This window comes from Vulpes lagopus, chromosome 19, assembly GCF_018345385.1.
Source record: "Vulpes lagopus strain Blue_001 chromosome 19, ASM1834538v1, whole genome shotgun sequence".
NCBI lineage: Eukaryota > Metazoa > Chordata > Mammalia > Carnivora > Canidae > Vulpes > Vulpes lagopus.
This window is the reverse complement of record NC_054842.1, coordinates 17,115,205-17,139,188: the sequence shown is the minus strand read 5'-3', so window position 1 is coordinate 17,139,188 and position 23,984 is coordinate 17,115,205. Positions and strand designations below refer to the sequence as shown.

General features: G+C 41.3%; 1 pseudogene; it reads left to right on the top strand.

The window, feature by feature from the left end:
- The first annotated feature begins 2,241 nt into the window (after positions 1–2,241).
- Positions 2,242–23,984, top strand: part of LOC121479071 — a 41,461-nt pseudogene continuing 19,718 nt past the window's right edge.

Sequence of the window (23,984 nt, the reverse complement as noted above, 5' to 3'; positions counted from 1 at the left end):
GCACTCTTTTCCAGAAATAGGAACAGAAAAGAAAGCTAAAGCAGTGGCTTCAGTGAACATGTCAGGCAGCACCCTCCTAAGATTGGGTGGGCAAATAACAGCGCCTTCCAGCCTGTTTGCTGTTTGATTTCAATTACACCCCAAGCTTCATGAAATCCAAATGAGACATTTATTGAAAGGTGCCTGGTTTTATGTGGCTCAACTGACAGTGTATTGGAATACATTGAACAAAAACATCAACACTGGGGAGGAAATGTGGAGACCCCTTGGAACCCCAGACCCAAATGCCGGCTGGATTAACTCAAATCTTGCACCTTTCAGCCTGAGCTGGAGCAAGCAGCACCCTTTGAAGGCTACCAGAAAGCCCAGGCCAAGCCTGTGTGTGTGAGCCTATGGAAGATCTTTATGCTCTACTGGTTTAAGCGATCGTACCAGCTTCATGCCACCATCTCATCCTGAGAACACAAAGTTATTGCCAACCCGGGGCCAGGTGACCTCTTTACTCATCTCTCCCCACTTAAAGGTAACCACTATCGGTACATTCTTTTAAGAGCAACACTGAGAAGCATTTTGCTAGAACAGGAGTATTACACATCAAATACATATGCATATATATAAGTTACAGTATATAAGTTACAGGGGTGAGTTATAGATGAGTGCAGTGATATATGGTTTTCCTCCTGCCCTGCCCCCCCCTCCACACACAACCAAGGGGGCCCATATAAATGTCCCAATAAATTCTATTATTTTCACCCCCACTAAAAATGTGTTATCAAAACACCGTCCGTGTTATTCAAACACTTTGTAAATTCTGAGCAGACTTGCTGCCGGTTCTCCTTTTAACCCTAGGAAAACATTCCAACATTACCCGGTCACCAGCGCTTCGCCTGGACTCTGGGAAAACGTCAATGGGTGTTTTGTGGTGAGTTGGTCCTTTAACTATTTATCTATGGCCTTTTCTTTGTTGATGTTACATTTTATTTCACCATCTCAGGTTAACTCTTTGGCCCTTTGTTCTCTGCTGGCCAGACCTGCCACCTCCACTGCGCTTTGCAAAGGGGGAGGGAGCTTTCATCACGGTAAAGTTGTTCGTGTTTCACTTTTTTTTTTCTTTTAAAGAAAATGTCCTGTAAGATAAAACACTTTGGTAAGGACAAGTAGTTTTGATTCTGCTGACAACAGCAAGATACTCCCACCAACCCAGTTTCACTTTTATAAGAATTTATATTTCACCATAACGGTGAAATAGACTGATCAATTGCTTTAAAAAAATAAAAAATAAAAAACTCGCCAGTTCCACAAATGTGTGAGGCAAAGGATTACCTTAAACCTTAAACTCACTTTTTTTTTTTCAAACAAACATGGAAAATTTAAAGTATTTTCTGAGTTATCAATCTATGTCCTTAGATTGCTAAGAGCAAATATAGTTCACTGGCATAATCTGAGGAGGTGGGGGAATCGTGAAAAGAAAGTTAAGAGATATACCCAAAGTTGCTCATTATGAAAAAATAACTGATGTTTTCTTAAATATTGAATCAAGAATCTTTTTTTATGAAAGTATTTTTTAAACTGCAAATGAATTCCTGGATTTCAGTGCTGCCTTATCATTATTATATTCACATTTATGGAAGTACATAGATTTACATAAATACAAGAAAACCATGTGGGAGCAAAGTAAATGAAGTAAAATATGCTCAGAAATAAATTATGGGGCTGTTTGGCTAATTATTGCTACATTAAAATACGAAAGGATTATACAGGGTTCCACCTGTTTTGCTTACTTTTGAACCCTGAAAGTCCTGACACTTAGTGGCGGTTCATCTGTTAACTGAAAGGAAAGGGTTACTAAACCAGAACAGATAAATAGCCCAAGGACGGTCAGGTCTCAGGCTTTATAACCATAAAGACCAAAGTGAAAATGCTATTTTCTCCCATTAAAAGAAAAAAGATAACACAGATCTTCCTAAGTTAATGGACCTGACATCTTTATCTTTTTAAGACTTCTTAGGACTTAAAAAATCTTTTCTAGACCTTTTCTAACCAAAAGTTATTACATTATTGCATGGCTTTTCCTGTGTATTTCAATGTTGACACACTTCCACAGGAAAATAGAAAAGTTAGTGCTGGAATTGCAGTACAGCTGTTGATGGCAGCGAGCAACATGTAGCCAAGGAGAAATATCATCCTGAACATAAATCACTCGCATGTCACTAAGAGAGCTGACAGGCCGAGCCTATGGCGATGGATGTTTCAACAGAAGGCACCTCTATGGTACAGGTGCGGCAGGATGTCTTACACAACAGGTGGGCAGGATCCGATCCTGTTGACCACAGCTTCAAAATGACCAGGCAGCTGGAATCTCCCATTGAGGCCCCCAGTGAGAAATGGGGAGAGGGGAAATCTTGGTTGGGGAGTTACTCAGCAGAAAGCTTTAAGCCGGTAAGATAACCGAGGAAGAGAGGGGGAGGGAGAAAGAAGGGCACCAATGAGATCATTCCATAAACTAAGAGAAAAGCAGAATGTTCTATGCAGAATTGTATGTGCTTGTGGCTTTACCTTTGACTAGCTTTGTGAGTCTGGATAAGCTCCCTAACCTGCCTCCAAGGTCCAATTTGTAACACCAGCATACAGAATGTAAAGCAATTAGAACAGCAAAGGTCTTTCCTATTACTCCCCATCACGCTTCTGTTGAGCTGTCTTCTTGCCCTCTTCTTACTAGATACTGGGGCGAAATGAGGATGCCTAAGCCACAGTCTTTTCTCTTCCAGGGATTCCCATGCTACTGGGGGAAGGCTAGGAACCAACAGGTCAAAAGCAACACGAACTAGAAGTAGGAAGCAGGATTGAGTCAGTTAGAACCTGAGGGGAGAGTCCCCAGTTGCTGATAGAGCTTCTTTCAATTTCCCCAGAACCTCCTGGGATGGAAGGGGTGGGGGAGGGGTGGAATCCAGGGCCCTCCCCTTGAGCGCGGCTGGAAAGGTGCACTTCAAAGCGAGGCGGCTGGGGCGCCCTAGCCCGGGTGCGCCTTCCGCCCCCTCCAGGCTCCCATTAGCATTCTGTTTTTCCCAGGCCTCCTGGCCCTCCCGCCTCCTGCCGGGATTTTGCCGTTCTGGCCGATTATTTGTCAAAGAAAAAAAATAGGGTATTTAGCTCAGGTTTTGTTGTCCACCTACTAGGTTAAACGCCCGACCGCGAAGGAGTTGAGTGAATGGTCGGATGCCTCCCGCAGGGCTCTCGCTCCAGGAGAAGGCACCCTAAATGGGGAGGTGGGGGTCCTTAAAAGCACACCATCTGGATCCGCTCGCTGGGGGGCCCTGCGGGCCTCCGTGGAAGCATCTGCAAATTGAGAGGACGTGAGCAAAGCAAGATCAACCGTAGAGGGCTGCGGTTGAGGAGGGCCCCAAGTCCTGGTCAGCCTGGACCGCTTAACCACTTAGCAGGGTCCGGGAAGGTCCGTGGAACCCCCTCCTCCCAAAGATTGCAAGGAGTCCACAGGAAAGGAATTCCCCGGGGGAGCAAAGAGCAGCTGGAGTCCTTACTTCATCATCTACTTGGGGCTGACTTGTCTCAAATAGAGTTGATCCTCCAATCCAGAGCCAAAGGAGGAAAATAAAAGCAGCAGCAGCTGACCATAGGCCAGACTCCTTGCTTTATCTGTGCGATCTTTTAAAATCGGCACCTTAAAATGTTTTTAACAACCCATTTTACAGAAGGGTAAAGTGTACTTGGAGAAATGAAGGCCCTTGCCCACAGGCACACCGCTAAAAATGGTAGCCCGGGTTTTGGAATCCCGGCGGTCTGAGCTGCGGGGCTCTCAGTTGGAGGGGTTAAGGATGCGTGAATGGGGAGGGGTGTGGGGCATTGTTTTCTTTGAGGGGTAAGGCTTCCCGGTAAGTGTTGGAATGGGAATCCCCTGTGAGGGAGGAAGAGAGTGGATGGCACTGGCTGGACCTTTAGAATGAGTCTCTTTTATGGAAGCTGGGCCCCATAACTCTACTTTAAATACCAATCCTGGGGTCAGGCTGGCCATTCTTGCTTGGGATAACCATAGCAGGGGTGGACTTCTCTCTACAAGCTAGGGCTGGGCCAAGTCCTTGGTGTGCAATATTCCACGTAAACCCTCGCTACCTCTTCACAGAGGTAGGTGCCTTTATCAGCCCCATTTTACAGATAAGAAGGAAAACCGAGTTTGAAAGAGAGAAAGAGATCAAGTAAATTGCCTGAGGGCATACAATTTGGGAGTTCCTGCTCCGGCGGACCTGATTGCTGGGAGGGCAGTGCTCTTTGCCCAGAACGCTGAGACCTTTAGTAGAAAACCGAGGTTTCTGGGCTCGAGCTTTGGCAAAGGGGCGAGCCACAGAGCGAGCAGTGGCGAGCACTGCCAGTTCTGGACCCCCTGCCTGTCGCGTTTCCTTTCCCTTTCCCCTTCCCAGTTACCCGGCGCGCAGCGCAGCGCCCAGGCCACGCGCTCCAGGGCTGGGATTGCGGGCGGTTGGGGGCCCTTCCTGGCTATCTGGCCGACGCTCAAGCCTTTCATTTGCGGATGGGCGGGGAAGCGAGGCGGCCTCCCAGGTCGGTCTCTTCCAGGCGCGCCCGGCCTCTGCGGCCGCCCTAACCTGGCGACACGCAGCCCAGGGACCGAGTCCCGCCCTCAGAGAAGCAGACGGAGTCTCTCGGAGCTGGGAGCGCGCAGCGAGGGCCCCTTCCTGACGCAAGAGAGAGCCCACCCACGCCCCGGTGTGTGTGGCCCGAGCAAAAAAAAAAAAAAAAAGTCAATTCCAGGCGGGGCTGAAACCGAGGCTTCTGCGCCCCAGGCGTGGGTTCTCGGCTTCTGCCGCGCTGCAAGCGCAGAACTCCTAATGCACTCGGGTAGCCGAGCGCCTCAGTTTCCCCTGTCGCTCTCCCCGCAATCACCCGGGCGCCTTGAGTGATTAGATACGAGAGTGTCCCACATATTTCTGGTCTCCGTCTTTGCCTTTTCACTCCGCGAGCCTTTCTGTCTGTATAATGGGTAAGCCTAGAAGGCAGAGACCAGTTTGAACTTTCTTGACTTTACCAACCAGAGATAAATGTATGTACGTACTACATAACATATTGTATGGTTTTATAATAAAATATAATACCTTCCACAATAGAATGCATTATATACAACACCATACAATATATAGCACAACATAAAATCTATCAATCATCTATCTCTATATCTATCCATCCATACTTGCATAAGGCTTTAAAAAAAACCTCAAAGGCCACCAGGTTGCATGGCCTGGCACACACCTTGGCCTGATGGCAAGCACGATTAATTTCTTGTATTCTCGGGGCTTATTATACGTTTTGCACCAGCAAGTGTGTGTATGCACCTGAGTTCCTCTTCATCTGTCCCCCACCCATCTGCACGCTTTTATAAGCACCCTTCAACAACTTGATTGTTTTCCTTTGAAAATACGCCTTCAAGTTAGTTCCTGGGGAAGTCGGAGTTTTTGCAAGCTCAACACACCCCAGGGCACAAATGACCCGAAAAGCTTAAGTAAATTAAGTTGGTGTTTGGGGGCTTTCCTGGCAGCTGCGCGCGCCGACGCCGCGCGGAGCCGCGAGCCCCTGCGAGGCCGAGCGCCTGCAGCTCGGAGGCCCCGGAAGCGCGCGCGGCGGGAGGAGCGCGGTGCCCCGCGGCAGGCGCAGCGCCCCCTTGCACGGCGTGCGCGGAGCCCCGCCAGGGCCTCGCAGTGGGAGCTTTCTTGCCTTTGAGACCCCTCATTGTTCGTACTCTCAGACCCCAGAAGCAGGTAAACAAGCTCTCGGACCCTGCCCTGTGCTCCCGGGGCTCCTGGGCGGGGGAGCGATCTGCTAGACAGTCCCAAAGCTGATCAAAGAGGAGGGCCTGGAGGGGACCGTCGGCCGCATTAACATCCCGCCTGGCTGGGCTGCGGGGGGCGGGGATGCAGTTGGGTAGACGCAGGCCAGAAATCGCGTGTGGCGAAAGGCCCAAGAAATGACCCAATCTGAATTACTCCCTAAGTCCCCTCAGGCTTGGGGCGCCCGGGTGGCTCAGGCGGGCGTCGGCCTTCGGCTCAGGGCATGACCTCAGAGTCCTGGGGTCGGCCCCCCGTGTTGGGCTCCCTGCTCCAGGAGCAGCCTGCTTCTCCCTCTCCCTCTGTCACTCCCCCTTGTGCTTGTACTCTCTCACTGTCCCGGTCAAATAAATAAATAAATAAATAAATATCTTTTTAAAAAAAATCAATCAATCAATCAATCAATCAATCAATCAATCCCCTCAGGTTTAATGGCAACTCTTGAGTAAGCCAAAGCTCTCTATGCTTCTTAGAAGATGCACCGTGAGGCTCAGCTTCTAGGAGGGTGCTCTGGTGCGAGACTGTATGGACAGTGTTGACAAAGATAAGCTTCCATGTCTTTAGAAGCTGGTGGGAGATACAAACATAAAGCAATTAAGAAAATATCAGAAAATCATCAAACAGGCTAATGCAGTGGTTGCCAATCTTGGCAGAATCACCTGGGGAGCTCTTAAAAATCCCAATGCCCCCGTAATATCCCAGGAACAATTAAATCAGGATATCTGAGAGTGAGATGCAGGCATCAGTAATACTGGGAAGTGTCTAAATGATTTCAATATGAAGCAAAGTTGGAGAACCACTGGGCTGATGGGCTCCGGGGTTGATGGGAGGTCTTTCTGAAGAAGTAACATTTGATCTTAGAAGGGAAAGGGGAGAAGACTGTGAGGGAAAACCCTGTACTGGGGTCCTGTGCTGGCTGGTACTCTGGGATTGGCAGTGGAGAAGGGAGAAAAGTCATTTTAAGAGCAGAAAGAAGCAAGTGATAGCTGAGCATCTGGTCACAGTGCTCTGCATCCCTGGGAAGTCTTTCAATTGCCCAGTTCCTAGGGAAGCTTTAAAGATCACTGGAAATACCTAGTTTAAAATGATTGATTTTATTTCTTTATTGCTTTTTAAAAAATGATTGATTTTAAAACGCAGAAGTCAAATAAAGCATGGAAATACTTTAAAAATAGAATAATGCCAAAATGCTTCTTCATGAAGTATTTCATAAGGACATCATGAATTCTAAGATGCTATCCATTAACATATATCATTATCTTGTCACTAAGAGAGAAAAGGCCAGCTCCTAAAATTTTAATTTTGTGCTTACTTAAAAAACTGCTTTTTTAGACCAAGTGTTATTTTCATATTTCATTCCTATATACATAAAAGGAAAATAAAAGCTGGAAGCCCAGGTCAGGCTCTCACCTGACCAATAGTGATTGTAAGACATCATTGGTTATAGAATGCTTCTGGATTTCCAGAAATTAAAAGGTGTGTCCTAGAATTTATGCCAACCAGCATCATCTAATGAGCTCACTGCTCAATGCTTTACACCTTTTAGTTCATTCAATCCTCACAACTATATGAGGTTGGAACTATTTTTTATTAACATTTTGCAAATAAGAAAAGAGAAACATTGAAGGGTAAGTTACTTTAAATCAAACCACTACTAAATTGCAGAGATAGGATGTAAACCCACTGGGGTCTTAACCAGCACACTAAGCTGAGAAAATTGTCTCCATTGAGTCAACTGAAACTCAGAAGGGGAATAGAGGTGAGGGGATAGAAAGGACTCCAGAGCTTAATTAAGTTGTAGAGTGAGGTCTCTATTTCAGTTGGACCTCAGTTTTTTTTTCTTTTTTTTTTTTATTTTTATTTATTTATGATAGTCACAGAGAGAGAGAGAGAGAGAGGCAGAGACATAGGCAGAGGGAGAAGCAGGCTCCATGCACCGGGAGCCTGATGTGGGATTCGATCCCGGGTCTCCAGGATCGCGCCCTGGGCCAAAGGCAGGCGCCAAACCGCTGCGCCACCCAGGGATCCCTGGACCTCAGTTTTATAAATGTTTAAGGATAGAAGAGGATCACATGGCAAAACAACATTATACAGTGAAGAGCATTCATGTCATCCATTAAAAAAACTTATAAGGAAATGATAATCTGCATTTTTTAGGCCATATTTTAAAAATAAACTTCCATAATTCAAGTGTAGTACATACTGAAAAGTACACATATCCTAAATATATAGCTCAATAAATTTCTCCAAATCAAATGCCCTTGTATAACCAGAAACCATGTTAAGAAATCCAGTTTTGCTTGAACTCCGGAAGGCCCCATGCCCTCTTCTGGTCAGTTCCTGCTAAAAGGTGGCCACCATTTTGACTTCTATCACCATCAATTAGATTCCTCGTTTTTTGAATTCTGTATTAGTGGAATCTTTTTTTTTTTTCTCCACCTGCGCACCTCCCTGCCACCTCTTGCTATATTAATGGAATCTAATAGTGCTTCTTTCATTCAACTTGTTTGGGACATTTGCTCAATGTGATGCATATGATTACATTTGTACATTCTTCTTGCTGTGTAATATTCTATGGTGTGCATATATAATTTGTTCATTCTGCTGGAGACATTTGGGTTGTTTCCAGTGTGGCTTATTACAGAGAGTATTAGTATGAACACTCTTGGACATGTCCTTTGGTGAATATCTGTAGTGCATTTCTATCAGGCCTCTGGGATTGTTGCATGATAGAGGTCAGATCATATATTTTTATTTTTATTTAAGTATTTTAAAAAATTTTTGCTTAAATTCAATTTAGTTGGCAGCGTATTATTAGTTTTAAGAGTAGAATTTAGTGATTCATCAGTTGCATATAACATCCAGGGTTCACTACAAATACCCTCCTTAATGCCCATCACCCAATTACCTCATCCCCTCCACCCACAGACCATATATTTTTATATTTTTATATTTTTATTAGATTTTACTTATTTATTCATGATAGACACACACACACACAGAGAGAGAGAGAGAGAGAGAGAGGCAGAGACACAGGCAGAGGGAGAGACAGGCTCCATGTCGGGAGCCCGACGCAGGACAAGATCCAGGGACTCTAGGATCGCCCCCTGGGCCAAAGGCAGGCGCCAAACCACTGAGCCACTGAGCCACCCAGGGATCCCCTGGATCATATATTTTTAAACAAAGTTTGTAACATTTTAAAGTCTTGTACTGGGAAGCCTGGGTGGCTCAGTGGTTGAGTGCCTGCCTTTGGCTCAGCATGTGATCCTGGAGTCTTGGGATCAAGTCCAACATTGGGCTACCTGCATGGAGCCTGCTTCTCCCTCTGCCTGTGCCTCTGCCTCTCTCTCTGTGTCTCTCATGAATAAATACAATATTAAAAAAATAAAATAAAATCTCGTACTATTTAAGCATGGCAACTTTACTTATAGGACTGAATTGTAACAGTGCTAGGGAGTATTAAGGGAAAGAATATCATGTTAAAGAAAGAAGGAAAAGATAAAGAAGAGGCAGGAAGATCAATGCTAATGATACTTTAGCAGACATTTAGTGTTTTGTGTTCTGGTATCCAAGCCCTAAATGTTTATGAATGCTTACACTTTTTCTACAGATCATTGAACGTCCGTACATAAGGGTGTTGACAAAGCAGGCAGGGATTGGGAAGTACTAAGAATGCCAGAGGAAACCCCTTGATTTCCCTTCATCTTATATATTTATGACTCTCTAGCAATTGCCTCAGTTGAAAATTTCTAGCATAAATGTGGAGGCACTGATACTAGTAAATTCTCAAGTCTCAGTAAATTCTCAAGGTTTTCCACTGATACTTTGTTTTTTATAATCAACGAAAAACTTTTTTCCCCTCTTTAGGATATATGATGTTTGTTTAGGAAAAAAAAGGAATAGTGAGAAAAAAAAAAAAAACCAACCCTGAGCACTTGTAACCAAAGCTCTAAGTAATAACCCCTCTTTTCTCTTTGTGGCTACATATAGAGTTACCAATGGGTATCTTACCTTGTGTCCATCTTATTTGACTTGTTTTTCCAAAAAAAAAAAATCCTATTTTATTCAGACATCTATTCCTTCCTCACGTGACTCAAGGAAAGGTGATCCTAAACCCAGCATGGTGGAGAGGCTTCTATAGTGTAAGCCAATCACTATGCGTTGTTTCAATGGAAATTGCTACTGGTCCAGACTGAGGGGGATAACTTGGAGTCAGTGGTTAGGCCAAAGGTTTATTTTTTTTTCCTTTAAACAGTCCTACTTATGTAGGAAAAGGAAGCAAGTAGCCTGATGGCCTCGGGCACCATCGTAGGATAATGAGCAGTATCTCTTTAAGGGACCCAGTGCTCAAGCAACAGATAAGAGAGGCAAAGACTCTGGATCCTTGAGGACTTCTTTGAGTTGCTGATGGTTGGACCTGCCCTACCCTCTGAGATAATAATTAGGTTAATGTGTAAGTTAATTTGAATCAATATCCTAACTAACAATTGTGTATCTTTCCAGATATGGGTGGACATAATGTTACACAAATATAATACAAATGTAATATGCAAATATACAAACATTGTTCAACTTTTCCTGTTATAAGCAAAGCCACAATAAACACCCTTGCATGGAAATCTTTACATACACTACACTATTTCATTGTGTAATGTATGTAGTGTTCTACACTATTTCATTGGAATGAATCCCCTGAAATGGTGTTATTAGACCAAATATATTTGTATAAAATTTTAGTATACATTACCAACTTATATTCCCAACAAAAATGTTTAAGAACATCTATTTCTCCTCATTCTCACCAACACCAGCTATTACTTACTCTTCTAGTCTTTGTCATTCTGGTAAGGAGGATTACTTTACATTTCTAAAATGACTAATGAATTTGTGCATCATGTTTAAGTTTAGTAGAGCTCTTTAGATATCACATATATCATACTTTGTAGAGTGTTACAAGTATTTCTCCTTATTTTAGCATTTATCTTTCTACTTTCTCTCTCTCTCAGAATATGATGACATATTCTGCACAGAAAATTTGAATATCTTTCCTAATACATGTTAGACTTTATGTGAAACTGTAGGAAAACCAGACTGTCTTTTTAAAGATTTTGTCCAATGTTTTCATATCATGTTTTTTTGATACATTTGAAATTAATTTTGAAGAATAGAATGGTGGAAATTCATCTTTACATTCTAACAAGTAGCTAATGAGTTGTTTAAAAACCATTTACCATTAGCCCTAATCTAAAGTGCTTCGAAAAATATATACTACATTTCCATCAACTCTTGGGTATACATGGATGGAACTGGAGGGTATCAGGCTGAGTGAAGTAAGTCAGTCGGAGGACAATCATCATATAGTTTCACTCATACAAGGAACATAAGAAATAGTGAAAGGGATTATAAGGGAAAGGAGGGAAAATGAGTGGGAAAAATTTGATAGGGAAACAAAACAGGAGAGACCTCTAACTCTGGGAAATGAATAAAGGGTAGTGTAAGGGGAGGTAGGCGGGGGGACGGGGTAATTGGGTGATGGGCACTGAGGAGGGTACCTGATGGGATAAGCACTGGTACTCATCCCATATGTCGGCAAATCAAACTTCAATAAAAAGAAAAAAAAGAAACTTGGGTATACTTTTGGATTCTATGAACAGCATTGAACATTTGGCTTTTTGTTTTAGTGACATATTATTTTTCTTAGCTTTATAATTTTCCCCCATAGCACCAAAATATACACCGCTTTTTTTTTTTAAGATTATATTTACTTATTTGAGAGAGAGAGAGAGAGAGAAAGAGAATAGGGGAAGGGGCAATGGGAGAGGGAGAGAAAGAATCTCAAGCAGACTCTGTGCTGAGCCTGCATTCAGCCCCAGGAGGGGTGTGGAGCCCAAGGAGGACCCTGAGATCATGACCTGAGCAGAAATCAAGAGTCAGCTTAACCCACTGAGCCACCCAGGTGCCTCTACACTACTTTCTTTTTAAAGCAATTTCTTGGTATTCTCTTATTAGCCAAGAAAGCCATTCTTTTAGATGAAACTTAGAATTGGAGTTTTGATCAGGATTGCATTACACTCAGTTACACTGGATTACATTGAATCTAAAAATTTATTTATAAAAAAAAAGATGTCTTTACTAAATAGACTTTCTTTCCAAAATTAATGTATCTAACATTTACTCAAGTGTTCTCTCAATATAACCTGTATATTTTGTGCATGTGGGCTTATATCTTTCTTGATAAATTAATCTGTATGTATTTTTGTTGAGTATATTGTTACTCCTACTATAAAGGAGATCTTTTATTACATTTTCATTTTTTTTAAAAGATTGTATATATTTACTTATTTGAGAGGAAGCAAGAGAGAGAGAGAGAGTATGAGTGCGCAGAGGGCAGGAGAAGCAGAGGGAGAGGGAGAGGGAGAAGCAGTCTCCCTGATGAGCAGAGAGCCTGACAGGGAGCTCCCTGGTCCCTGGGATCAGGACCTGAGCTGAAGGCAGACGCTTAACCAACTGAGCCACCCAGGTACCCCTACATTTTCTAATTGGATTTTATTTGCTATAGTGAAGCTATTGATTTAAAAGAATCATCTTGTTATTAACTACTTTCTGAATTCCCTTATGACTGAGTAGCTTTACATTTGATTATCTTTTGTTTTTTCCCATCATCCACCTAGACATAGTCATAATCCCTCCTCTTTTCTAATAGTTTAATTTTTGAATACTGAACTATCTTTTACAACAAATGTTAAATATTAGTGTCACTAAGCTCTTTTATCTAACTTTAGTGGAATGTTTCTCATATTAAATCATCCAGTCTGATGCTAAATTTTGAATATATATGACAAATGTAGGAATTTAGAATACATTTGAATATGTTTTTGTAAATACATAGTTTGTCTGTATTTTGTGGATTTATGCAAATTAAAGAATTTGCCATCTACTCTTAATTTATCTAACATAATGTCACGTGTTAAAAAATTAAATAAATAGCACATTTATGGGGCACTGGGTGGCTCAGTCAGTTGGGCATTTGCCTTCAGCTCGTGTCATGGTCCCAGGGTCCTGATCCTGGAATTGAGTCCTGCATCAGGCTCCCTGCTCTCCCCCTACTTGTGCTCTCTTGCTATCTCTGTCTCTCTCAAATAAATAAATAAAATCTTATAAATAAATAAATACATGAATAGGATGTTTATTCAAATGAATTATTTTTAAGGTAAAATTTATTAGGGTATTCTTTATATACAATAAAGATTCACTTTTTTAAAAAGGTTTTATTTATTTATTCATGAGAGGCACACAGAGACAGGTAGAGTGGTAGGCAGAGGGAGAAGGAGGCTCCCTGTTGGGAGCACGACATGGAACTCAATCCCAGGATGCCGGGATCATGACGTGAGCCAAAGGCAGATGCTCAACCATTGAGCCAAACAGGTACTTCTAAAGATTCACTCTTTTTAGAAGTGTGTAGTTTGATCAGTTGTGACAAATGTATACAATTGTGTAACTAATACCATAGTCAAGATAAGGAACGTTTCCATCACCCTGAAAAATTTACAAGTGCTCCTTTGTCATCAGTCCCTTTTCACAACCCCCTCATCTCTGGCAACTCTGGTTTCCACAGATATTAGTTTAGTTTTTCCTATTTAATCTATCATTATGGTGAATTTTACTAAGATATTCTCTAATATGTAATACCCCTGATCCTGGAGTAAACTGACTATAGTCATATTTTATACCCATATCCATAGCACATTGCTAGATTCCTCATGCTGATCTATTATTTGGGAATTTTCATAAATACTTAAAAAAGAAATTGGTCTGTGTTGTCTGTCAGGTTTCAATCACAATAGTATGCTAACTTTGCAAAAATAAGCTAGAACTTTTTTTATTATCTATGGAACAGCTTAAATACCTGTATCAGTTTAATAAGAATGTATCCCTGAAATGAATACAACCTGGAAATGCCCTTTAAAGCTTTTTTTCTATTTTCTCTTATTCTCATCCATTTAGTTCGTAAATTTTCAAACGTTTTGCAGTTATACCACATAGTATAGCTATATAATATAGCGATCTGTTTTACATAGGAATATAGTTATGCTTGATGTTTGGTCTCAATTCTGCCATTTTATTTTATGATTTTACTTCTTGCCACCTTTTTTGTTTTCTTCTTTTTGTGTGTGATGTAGTCTATATCTTCTGTCTTCTTTTCTCCCTCTCCATACTTTACCCATATTTCAGAAAAAACCTACTGTTAGTGACTATTTTTATGGCTTTAAGCAATATATTTAAGTTTTTTAAAATTTTAATTATTTATTATTATTATTATTATTATCTTTTTTTTTTTGAGAGAGAGAGAGAGAGCATGTGCACATGGGCAGGAGGGAGGAGAGGGAGTGGAGGGCAGAGAGAATCTCTAGCAGGCTTCACGCCCAGCATGGAACCCCATGTGGGGCTAGGTCTCAGGACCCCAAGATCATGACTCGAGCCAAAACCAAAAGTCTGGCCTTTAACCGACTGTGCCACCCACGTGCCCTTATACTTACGGTTTTTTATGCCTCAGAAACACAACTGCTTTTATAGACTATTGTGAATAAGTACAACCAGGTGGAATGGACGTATCATGGCAGAGTGCGTATCTGCATATTTCATTCGCTGCTTGGATTCTCAATGCCTGGTGCAGGGTCTCAGCCATAGAACATGTTTCATACATTGAAATCGACTGTGTGAATGAATTAGTACAGCCACTGCCTCACGCCTTTGAATTTCTGACTGTGGACTTTGAGATTTAGTTTCCAGTCCATTGTATCTACATTATACCTATCTTCTTGTAAGTTTGACATGTTGTTTTCCCTTCAAAAAATAAGAACATTTAGGTGTGCCTGGATGGTTCAGTTCCTTAAGTGTCCAGGTCTTGATTTGGGTTCAGGTCATGATCTCAGGTTCTGGGATCGAACCCCAGGGCAGGCTCCCTGCTCAGAGAAAAGCACAGACACAGGCAGAGGGAAAAGCAGGCTTCCCCAGGGAACCCAATGTGGGGATTCAATCCCAGAACCCCAGGATCAGACCCTGAGGTGAAGGCAGATGCTCAACCACTGAGCCACCCAGGGTTTCGTCTTCTTTTTAAAAGATTCATCTATTTGTTTGAGGGCAAAGAGAGGTAGAAGGAGAGAAAGCATCTTCAAGCTGACTCCCCACTGACCCTGAGATCATGACCTGAGCCAAAATCAAGAGTTGGATGCTCAACTGACTGAGCTATCCCAGTGCCCCTCTTCTAGATTATTCTTATCACGGTTTATAATAGTAGGTTATTTGCTCCTTTGTTTTAGCATGGCTGGCTTATTCTTTGTGTAGTATGGCTTTTGTTCATTTTGTTTGTTTTGTGGAAGAAAGTGTTCTGTAAGCCTGGGCCACCTTTTACAGAAGTCTATTTTATATTTATTGTATTATTAAGTTGTTTGTTTACAAATGTGATTTTTCACGTTCATAGTTTTCTAGCATTTTTTTCTTTACAATACTGTAAACATTAAACAGATTTACACTTGGCTTTTCTAATGTTTGGGGGTTTTAGTTCAGTTTGCTTCACCCAGACAACTATTGTTTGTGGGGGGTGTTCTTAGACTTGTCCTGAAACCAGACCTGATGCCTATTAAGACCCAGGCAGATAAAGTGAATGAGGGAAGCAGTGTTACTGCCACTTTCTTGTCTCTTAATATGTTATTGTATTTTATATCAAGATCAATTATACTGCTTGAATTTTTAAAGAACTCTTGTTGAAATCCCAATTTTTATTTTATTTTTTAAAGGTTTTATTTATTTATTTGAGATAGAGAACACAAGCAGGGGGCAAGAGGGAGAGGGAGAAGCAGGCTCCCCAGTGAGCAGGGAGTCCAACTTGAGGCTTGATCTCAGGACCCCAGCCCAGGATCATTACCTGAGCTGAAGGCAGACACCCAACTGACTGAGCCACCCAGGCGCCCACCAATCTTTTATTTCGATGATCATTTTCCATAGTTTTTTGTATTTCTGGTTAAAGTTCTTACTGTGCATTATTTCATAATGGGTCATCCATTTTTTTGACACACATACATTTTATTTGCATATTCCACATGCAGAAATATGCTTTGCTTTCTGAGTCTATTGTATATTTTCCACTTTCAATAGAGACAGAAGGTTAAGTGCTATTTGATTTTTTTCTTAACTCCACCATAAGAAAACACAGCTCAGGCAAGATGGTGATAATACCTGGTGCTTACTGGCTGTGTCACTGGATTGCAGTGTATATGTGTGTGTGTGGGGGGGCACTATTTTAAGTATTTCATGTATAGAATCATTTAATTCTCATCACAAAGTTGGGTAACAGCTATTATCCCACTTTACAAATAAGGAACCAAGGTACAGAAAGATCAGGAAACTTCCCTAAGGTGAACACTGGTCAAAAATGATGGAATCTAGATTCAAACCCAGGCAATCTGGTCCAGAGTCCATGCCCTTAGCCACCATGCTTGACTGCTGTCTGCAATGCAGCCATCACAAGTGCAGCTGACATTAGAGATTGCAGACAGAATTGGAGGTGGGGTGTCTGTGGCACATTGGACCCCCCCCCATCTAAAGAGACAATCATGATTCAGCCCTAGCCCACTGCCACCTGGTGAGAATAAGAGACTACTTTTGTTAATTCTTCTCATTTTTATTCAAGAAAGATCAGAATTTAGATATTTGTGCAAATTTCTGGATTTTAAAATATTGAAAACCATTTACATATCTTAAAATCCGGAAAAATGTTGTTTAGGGCCAAGAAAGCATATCTGTGGCCTGAATATGGACTATAGGATATCTAATTGAACACCTGGTATAGACCATCTCTTCTGGACCCAAATCTACTTCCTAGATGGCTCACTATGAACAAAAAGCAATAAGAGAGATAAGGTAAAAAAATGTTGTTTATATACCTTTTTCCTTCTCTTCTCCCCCTCTTTGTCCTGGTCTTCCTCCTTCTTTTTTTTTATGTTTTTATTTTTATTTATTCATGAGAGAGAGAGAGAGGCAGAGAGACAGGCAGAGGGAGAAGCAAGCAGAGGGAGAAGCAGGTTCTGTGCAGGGAGCCTGACGTGGGACTCAATCCCGGGTCTCCAGGATCACACTCTGGGCTGACGGTGGCGCTAAACCGCTGAGCCACCCGAGCTTCCCTTCCTCCTTCTTTAGTAGGATTATAAACCATTGCTACCAAAAAACTATAGTTGGATTAAATGAGCTTCCAGAATAGGGAGAAAGACTTTAGCAGAGTACCAAATAAGTCAAAGGATCTTAACAACTGACTCCAGGTATGTGATTTATCTTGGACAACATAACGCTTTTCCTAGGACTACAGCATTTTTTCAGTGCCAGCTACATTTAACACAAATTTAACACAAATTTATAAAGGACTGAATAGGTGCCAGGCTCTTTTCGAGCCTTGAGGATGCCAGGATTAATAAGGTTAGATTTATGTCTTTTAGGATTGTTAAATCTATTAATTCTTTAACATTGTCATTATTATTTTTTTAAGATTTTGTTTATTAATTTGAGAGAGTAAGAGAACAGAGGGAGAGGGAGAAGCAGACTCCCTACAGAGCAGAGAGCCAGATGTGGGGCTCGATCCCAGGATCCTGAGATCATGACCTGAGCCACTTAACCAGCTGAGTCACCCCAGCATTCCTTGTTACTATTAGTATAATGTGATCTTACAAATGTTACTGGTAATACAAAACACCAAAGAATGGCAACAACAGAAAGAAGACAATTTAATTTGAAAGAAAAAATTATATTTTTAAGAAGTTATCTAGAAAAAGTGAATGTTTGAATTAAACCAAAGAATGACTACTTATAGATTGCTTGTTACTTATTTATTTTTTGCATGCCTCATTCTTTAAAGAACTAGTATCACTACTGCTGACTACAATGCTTAAACTTGTGATTCCAGAGAAAAGGAATGGTTGTAATGTCAATCTCTTTATCTGTGCCTGTAAAGACAGAAAGCAACATTGTTGCCAGTATATTATCTTTGTCTAAGAAGGCCAATGGTATACTTTCAATTAACTTCCTGTATTTAGGAGTTCAGAGTATACACATTGATACAAAATGAACTGCAACAACTGGATGTGGAGAAGCGGACTGTTAAGTATCCCAGATTTATGAAAATTGTGCGAATGTCCTCAGGTTTCCCCTTTCAGAACATTAGGAAAGTGGTCAATTACTTTTCTGTTGAAAATTCTCAGATGTTGCGTGACAGAGTGTGACAGTTTAGGGAGTGAAGCCATTTCTCCATTAAAACTAGCCGTTGCACCTCTATTTCTTCCCTCTCTGAAGAGATCTGATGGCACAGGGTATAGGGACCTACAGGGTAAAGACTTGGTTTTCATTCTTAGGTTCATAAATATATGATGGGCAAAATGCAGCAATTAGATGATTGAAACTTAAGGTGATAGTTACTTTTAAAGTTATGGGACAGGACATTTCAAGAATTTGAAGACATTTTATAAAAAATATCTTCAAGGGGTACCTGGGTGGCTCATTTGGTTAAGCATCTGCCTTCAGCTCAGATCATGATCCTGGGGTCCTGGGATGGAGCTCTGGCTTTGTGCTCCCTGCTCAGTGGGGAGCCTGCTTCTCCCTCTTCCTCTGCCTCTTCCTAGGTTTGTGCATGCTCTGTCTCTCTCAAATAAATAAATAAAATCTTTAAAACATTTTTCAAAAAAGAAGTCTCAAATTTCCTTTTAGCTTCCCAAATGGTTGAAATTAGAAAACACAAAGATGATGTTTTTTAACCATTACCAAAAAAAAATTGTAAATCAGCAGTATAGATTTGAATGTTTAAAACTCAAACCGCTTTGGAATTTACAGAAGCTAAGCAGTCACTCTTTTCTAACAATATTGGGACTAAGGGAGGAATTAAGAATAGAATTAAGGTATCTTTAAAAGAGTAAGAAAAGCATATGAATAACACATGCCCACACTAATAGGATGCAGCCCAGACTACAGCTGCTTCAGGTCCTTTACATTTCCATATGAATTTTAGATTTAGCTTGACAAATATCTATAAAGCAGATCTTTTTTTTAAAGATTTTATTTATTCATGAGAGAGTTTTTTTTTTTAATTTTATTTATTCATGAGAGAGAGAAAGGCAGGACATAGGCAGAGGGAGAAGCAGGTTTCCCTTGGGGAGCCTGATGCAGGACTCAATCCTAGGACCCCGGGACCATGACTGGAGCCAAAGGCAGATGCCCAACCACTGAGCCAACCAAGTGTCCCTATAAAGCTGCAGCTTTATTTTTTTAATGTTTTATTTATTTACTTGACAGAGATAGAGAGCATAAGCAGGGGGAGAAGTAGGGAGAGAGGGAGAAGCAGGATCCCCTCTGAGCAGGGAACCAGATGTGGTACTTGATCCTGGGTCCCTGAGATCATGACCTGAGCCAAAGGCAGACACCTGACCAACTGAGCCACCCAGGTGCCCAAAGCCGCAGCTTTAAATGAGTTTATAAAACAAAATGAAAAAGAGGAGGTAAATGAACTAAATACTTAAATTACTTAAATCACTATTTTAGAAAAAGAAAAACGATGTATTCATGCATATTTTCATTTATCTTTGTTAATTTCTTCCTTTTATTGTTCCTTTTGCTATGGAAAAAAAAAAAAGCCTGCTGGGATTCTCATTGGGACTACATCAAGTCTAATTCATATCTTAACAATATGGAAGAAAAAGGCAGAGTCTTCCCCAGAAGCTCCTGGCTTCTTCTCTAGTCTCAGACCTGAAGTAGCTTTCCTATCCTGGTCATCACTGAACCAGTGTCTGTGCCTAGAGAGATCAGGCCACTCCTGGCCTTGGGGATGGCACACACACAACCTCACAAACATAGAGAGTGGTAAGGAACAGGAAAGGGGAAAATGAATACTTGGGGGTAACAAACACTAAGTCACTGCAGAAAACATTAATCTAGGGACGGAGGTGCAGGGGAAGAGCACCAGGGGACTCCTGTCTGTTCATCCTCCTGCTCAGCATCCAGCCGGACACTTACTGTGTAACCTTCACTATACAAAGTGCTGGGTTTATGGGAATGAAAAAGACACACAAGATCTTTCCTTTCAAGGAATTTGTAAAAGAGGATACAGAAGACAAATCGGAAAACAAGTAGGTAAGGCAATTGCAGATCCCGATACGAGTGAGGGAGAAAGTAGAGCCAGTTGGTATGAAAAGCTGATGGGAGAACCGCTCTGGACAGAGAGCCCAGGGAAGCCCACCCTTGGGAGTTCCTATCAGCCCCAAAGATGGGCAGCAGCCTGAATCAGGAGGAAGTGCAATTTCAGCATGGGGGCAGCACGCACAGCACCCGCCATGTGAGGACCAATTTATGATTTTCTTGAACCTGAAAGGAGACAGTTCTGGAGACAGTGGCAGACAGTGACATGAGAGGAGATGAGAAAGGTACTCAGGGACCATATTGTACAGGACTCGTGGTCCCCAAATAAGCATTTTACATTTTAGTCTAAATGCTATATAATAGCAATATGAGCAGCAGAGGATTATAAGCAGGATTTATATTTTTAAAGTATCCCTCCAGCTGTCAGAAAAGGAGTTCAGAGTTTGTGAACTGGTCTAAGCAAGTGATGCTAGTGGCTTGAGCTCTGGGTGTTGCAATAAACATGGAGATCACTGGCTTTAAGAGATGCTTTGGATTAGACACTGCTGGGCTTGTTGATTAGGTGGATGACATATGTTTGGGTTTGGGGTGGGACAGTGACCACAGATAAAACTTGAACTGGATTCTATGCAAATTCTGATGAAATCTGCAGAGATTTTGGGATATGAGTACATACAGTGAGACAGCTACCTCAAATGAGTATAGAGAGCAATTCTTCATTACATGGTATTGACAGCCCAGCTCAGCAATTGTGGAGGGACAGGAAACTTCATTTTATTTTATCTTTTAAACCTGTTTTTTTGTTATTTGAGTTTTATTTATTTAAGTAATCTCTACACCCAATGTGGGGCTCGAACTCATGACCCCGATATCAAGAGTCACACATTCTCCTGACTGAGCCAGCCAGGAATCACAAGGAAATTTCATTTTTAAACCTATGCCTTGAATAACATGTCAAAATTAATTCCTGGTGAATTTAGAGTGAAAGATTTTAAAAATAAATACCCTCATATGTCACATTTTTGGAGCATACTTAATTTTCTAATCTTAGAAAAGATGTTTTTATAATTACTGAGGAAAAGAGAGACAAATTTGACTATAAGAAATAGAAAATGTGCATAATTTAAAAAACCTCAAACCAAAATGAAATGTAACAGTGGAGTAAGGAATACTCATTGTAAATATCATATGTCAAATAAGGGAATAGTATGATAAGTGATAATGAACAAAATTTTTCATGAAAGAAGACTGCATCTTTAAAACAAAGTTGTACATTACTAGTAATTCAAACAATTCAAAACAACTAAATCAAACCCATGAGTCCCTCTTGCCTAAGGAATATTTTTAAAACAATAAAACCTAATACTGCTGAAAGTATCAACTGTGGTGCTGTAAATGGATTTACTCCTTTGGGAACCAAATTTACCCTAGGAATCAAGGACCACAAAAATGTTAGTATCTTTTACCACAACTTGAGGTTTGCCTCAGTGACTCTTCTGGACTGTTCTCTTCCATACCTCCTCTCCAGTCAATGCAATGGAACTATCTGCGGATTTGAAATTCTCTGCGTTTCTGACTTCATCATTTTAAAAGTGAATATCTATGGGGCGTTTCAGTGGTGCAGTCAGTCGGTCAAGCGTCCAACTCTTGGTTTCAGCTCTGGTTGCCATCTCTGGGTCTTGATATCAAGCCCCATGTGGGGCTCTGCGCTCAGGGCAGAGTCAGTTTAGGATTCTCTCTCTCTTTCCCTCTGTTCCTCTCCCCTCCACTGCATACACTCATGTTTGAGTGCTTTCCCTCTTTCTCAAATAAATACATCTAAATTAAAAAATATGAATATTTGTGTAAAATGCATATAAAATCAGGAGAGGAATATATAACTTTGAGAGAAGTTGTGTTATTTCAGTCTGATAGGTTAAAAAATGGTATGTTACCTTGATTTGCATTTTAAAATTAAGGACTGAAGTTGAAGATGTTTTCCTTGTTCATTGCCATTTGCATTTCTTTTTAAAAATTAACTATTTGGGGTGCCTGGGTGGCTCAGTGGGTTAAGCTTCTGCCTTCAGTTCAGGCCATGATCCCAGGGTGCTGGGACAGAGCCCTCTGTTGGACTCCCTGCTCAGCAAGGAGTCTGTTTCTGCCTCTGCCAGTTTGTGTGCTTGCTCTCTCTCTCTCTCAAATAAATAAGTTAAATATTAAAAAAAAAATCAGCTATTCATTTAAATTGGATATTTTAGATGAACAAAACCTTCTTAGTTACTACCAACTTAATTATTAAACATTAATCTTTTGTAATACATATTTTAATACATCAGTTTTGCTTAAAATAAGCCTTCTTAAATTGATGGCTGGGACAAGTCAATTATTTGCAGGAGACATCTTCAGCATTCAGGAGTCGCTAAATTCTGATTGGTTGAATTTGGATATGATTCCATGGGTCCTCACATCTGCTAGTGACACACACAAGGCAGACTGGAGGATTGTGGTTTTTTTCTTTATATAGAATGTAATAACCTTTATTTGTTCTCACTATATAGCTGATGATCTCCAACTTAGTGGCTTTTGCAGATGAGATGCTCTAATGTTGCACTAATGTATGGCTGAAAACACACATACTTATATTGTGGAATTCTCCAAATTGTCACAGGTGTGAGAAAGTGGAAATTGATTGTTTTCCAGTGTTTCATGTTTGATGTTCCCTAGTTGGCCTGAGAGGTTGTGGTCTTGGGGTCTAACAGCACTTGATTCATCTATTAACAAGATGCCTTGAGGCACCTGGGTGGCTCAGTGGTCCAGCGTTTGCCTTCGGCTCAGGCCTTGATCTTGGGGTCCTGGGATCAAGTCCCGCATCAGGCTCCCTGCATGGAGCCTGCTTCTCCCTCTGCCTATGTCTCTGCCTTTCTCTCTGTGTTTCTCATGAATAAATAAATCTAAACATTTTAAAAAAACAAACAAAAAAACCAAGATGCCTTTGACCAAGATGACAACCCGATGTCTAGCTGCAAGAGCCAAGGCTAGTTTCTTCTCTATCAAAGAACAAGCTAAGGTAGGAAAGTATAGCAAATAAAGGTCAAGGTGGGAATGAGGCAAGACCACTGGAGTCTATTCCTGTGACCACTTGAGTTACCTTGTGTTTTTCTTCCTGATGTTGGCCAAATATCCAGAGTGAATTATCTTAGGTCTGGTTAAAGCAAGAGTTGGAACAGACACTGTGCCACTTGGTTTGACATGAGTATATATATCTTTTAAGGATTTGTCTATGGTACTAGGAATCCTGTTTTCTTGAGAGGAGTTCCCTCAGGAGAGTGGCACAGGATGTGTGCAAGAGAGAGGGGTGGTGGCAAAAGGCAGTCAGGAAACCTAAGTATGAAACCAGAATGCAATGAAAAGAGGAACTCTCCATGCACCACCATTTACTGGCTAGGTGACTCAGCAATTTCTCCGTGCTTCAGTTTCTTAGAGATAATAATTCCTACCTTATAGGTTTGTTGTGAAGATTCAGGGAGTTCATTCAGGAAAAGTGTTGTTAAAAGTATCTGGCACTAGTAAGTAGTCAGTAAGTATTAGCATCATCAGGACCGTCACTATTTTTTTTTTTAAACATTTTTTTTTTAATTTTTATTTATTTATGATAGTCAAAGAGAGAGAGAAAGAGGCACAGAGACACAGGCAGAGGGAGAAGCAGGCTCCATGCACCGGGAGCCTGATGTGGGATTCGATCCCGGGTCTCCAGGATCGCGCCCTGGGCCAAAGGCAGGCGCCAAACCGCTGCGCCACCCAGGGATCCCGAGGACCGTCACTATTAAGAGGGTCATCCCTCCTGGTCCATCTATAACAAGTCTCTTTCCCATCAGCTGAAGTGTCTGAAGGTGGATGTTAAAGATTGTTGTGCTAAAGGGAGAATGAGACTTTCCCAAGGATAGGATGTGAGAAGAGAAAAGAGAAGGGAGAGACATTTTAAAT